The sequence below is a fragment of the Epinephelus moara genome, chromosome 6, assembly GCF_006386435.1.
Source record: "Epinephelus moara isolate mb chromosome 6, YSFRI_EMoa_1.0, whole genome shotgun sequence".
Taxonomy (NCBI): domain Eukaryota; kingdom Metazoa; phylum Chordata; class Actinopteri; order Perciformes; family Serranidae; genus Epinephelus; species Epinephelus moara.
The window spans coordinates 1,697,754-1,701,342 of record NC_065511.1 but is presented as its reverse complement, the minus strand read 5'-3'; positions in this window follow the sequence as shown (position 1 = coordinate 1,701,342).

Here is a 3,589-nt window from a genome sequence, read left to right as displayed (position 1 = left end):
TTAACTCATATTGCAGCAGTGCCTGGATAGTGTGACGTGTGTGGTTGTGCTGCTGCCGTGGTCCTGCCAGATGCCTCCTGCTGCTGCTGTTATCATTAGTCATACTTCTACTGTTATTATACACATATGATTATTGTCACACATGTATACTATCAGATATTCATATATTATTATTAATTATAATATTATTACTTTCATTAATGTTGTTGTAAGCTACTGTCATTACCGTCTGTCCTGCATCTCTCTCTGTCTCATTGTGTCATAGGGATTACTGTTAATTTATTATGTTGATCTGTTCTGTACGACATCTACTGCACGTCTGTCCGTCNACTTTCATTAATGTTGTTGTAAGCTACTGTCATTACCGTCTATCCTGCATCTCTCTCTGTCTCTGTCTCTCTGTCTCTCACGCTGTCTCATTGTGTCATATGGTTTACTGTTAATTTATTATGTTGATCTGTTCTGTACGACATCTATTGCTCGTCTGTCGGTCCTGGAAGAGGGATCCCTCCTCAGTTGCTCTTCCTGAGGTTTCTAGCGTTTTTTTCCCCGTTAAAGGTTTTTTTTGGGGGAGTTTTTCCTTATCCGCTGTGAGGGTCCTAAGGACAGAGGGATGTCGTATGCTGTAAAGCCCTGTGAGGCAAATTGTGATTTGTGATATTGGGCTTTATAAATAAAATTGAATTGAATTGAATTCGCTTCAGCACCACCGGAAGTCCGACTTCCTTCTTATTTAAGTTCACTTTACGCCTGGAAACAAGGAAGTCACAATCTCCGCTCGATGGACATTTTGAAACTGGTTGTTCCAAAGATAAGGACTGAATCAGGAAAGAAATCTTAGGTTTTCAGCTCCTGTTCTTTGGAACAAGCTTCAGTCTGAACTACATTTACACACACTGATTCCTTTGATTTTAAAGAGAGAGTGAAATCTTTGGAGTCTAGGCTTTCGGTCTGTAAATGTTTTTATCTTATTGTATGAGTGTTTGTTCTGTGTTTGTAAATGTTTTTCTAACTATTTTCAACTGTAACTATGTAACTGTATCACTGCTGTCTTGGCCAGGTCTCCCTTGAAAAAGAGATCCCCCATCTCAGTGGGAATAACCTGATTAAATAAAGGATAAATTAATAAATAAATAAAAACGTAAAGCACGTCACCTGTTTCAACAGCCAGTCGGCTTATAGTGAAGGCCGCTGGTCAAGTTGAAATGACAGCAGATGGCATGCTCGCTTGCTGCGGCAGGTGCTCCGTCTTCCTCGAGCCCTCTGTTTCCGTTGGTGTCGGACGGTGGGATCACTGCTGCTGCTTGCTGTATGTGCATATACCCCGTCCACACACACACATTCTCACTGACTGATTAATTGGCACTGGTTACTTATATTATTGTGGCGTATTGATTATGAATACAGTTCATCTGATGCTCATTTTGTTTCTGTTTCATCACTACTACAAATGCAATTGTAGCCAGTATCTCACTATCACTATCCTAATTCATATTTTCAGAAGCTACAAATTATATTCAGCCACAAAATAAGCCTGAAAAACTTTAAATCAGAACATAAATACAGAGAGTTGTTGCATGGGGATGATACGTCTCACCTAGTTGAATTGGTGTGAACCAGCAGGTTTTTAGAATGTTGCAGAATGGCGCATTACCAGTAGTTGCCTGTTTCAACTCGTCTCATCACAAAACTTTGGTCTGAACTAGGCCTTAGTTGAACTCAGTGGAGACATCCTGCACTAAGATCTGAACATACATATTTGTTAAAGGGAGTTAAGTGGAAGGACAATGCTTGGAAATCATTGAAATTCTGCATACACTGTAATGATAAAACAAGTGTGTGATGATTTCACCCTGTCTTTAGATTAAATTAAACCAGCTGAAATGACTTTGCTCTGCTCTTGGCTTTCTGAAGCCCACTACCCACTTACTGCTGCTTACTTCTGCTTACTGCTTTAATTTTGGCAATTAAACTGCTTCCTTCTATTGGCCTAGAAAGGGCTTAAACCTGGAATTGCCTCTTGCAGCTATATTTTTGTATTACTACTGATAATTTTGCCATTAAATAAAGAAATATACACTTGTCATAACCAGTCTTTTTCAGCTTCTTATATTCTTTTTTAGTTAAATGAGTCTCTTTACTGGATTTTTACAGCCTTTACTATCAAAGGAGCAGACCATGACAGAAGAGCTCGACATGGCATGGCACACTGAATGTGAAAATTCACCCAGCCAAAAAGCTATTTGTGAACGAGCAAACAGGTATTTGTAATGTCACACAAACACACAGACACACACAAACACACAGACACAGACACACACACAGACAGACAGACAGACAGACAGACACACACACACACACACACACACACAAACAGACCAAAACAAGTAAACATCTAAGAAGGAAAAGAAAAAGTGACATAAAGTACATCCTCTGCGCAACCCCAGCACTTTCTGTACAGGACCAGCATATTGGTTTTTGAATAACAGGCTATTGTTGAATGTTTAAATGTAATATTTCAGTGTTGTCAGCAGCACAAAAAAAGTCTCATTGACCTCCACTGTTTCAAGGTGGATAAAGATATTTATATATTATGCATCACATACAATTAAAACTATCTGAAAGGTCAGATGCCACAAAATCTGAACAAAAAATGTTTTTGTGTATTGGTGGAAGAGATCCCTTTAACACCCTTGACTATTGACTTTAGCCCTGGCCAGGGGCGGGCTGGGGTTGAAATTCAGCCTGGGAGCTTGACTTGGAGAGGCCTTTTTTCCGATCGCACGACGGACGCAAGTGGAACCATAATTTTAACTATACTATACTTTATTTGCAGTATAAAAACAATCTAATGGTACTGAACACAACACACAGAGATTAGTCAGTCAGTAGAGTGTATTGAATATAATATAATTTTATGCAAAGACCTATTGCCAACCCAGTCCTGCACACTGCACCTGTACCTGGCACTGTTTTTTTGGTGGTTCCTGCTCCACTTTCCTCCTTCTCCTCCTCTTCCTCCTTCTTCTCCTCCACCTCCTCTTCCATCTCCTCCTCCTCTTGTCCCTCCTTATCTGTCTCTTCCTCCTCCTCAGTCCTATGACTGGCATTATCCTGTCCCTCTGCATCAACTCCATGACTGACACTGGCCTTGTCAGCTAATAACAACAAGAACAGCAACAATGATAAACGTTATAGCACTTTTGCAAAGAATTCACAGTGTTGGAACACAAATACAATATAAAAATCAACATAACAAAAGCGCCACACACACACACACACACACACACACACACACACACACACACACTGTAAATTAATTACTAACTTTAATGTATTTTTCTTGAGCTGGTAAAAATGGCTATATATTAATGCAGAAACAGAACAGGAAAACAGCTGTATAGCCTATATATTCCAATATTATCTTTTTAACTTTGAACACAGACTCTCTCCTGAAATAGGCTATGTTTTCTTTTGCAATAAAGAAATTTGTGCGTACTGGTCAGCCAGTATGGATTTTATTTTTAATTGATAAAGCAGATTAATGATTTATGCACGTATGGTGTAACATTGCTGATAGGCTACCTTT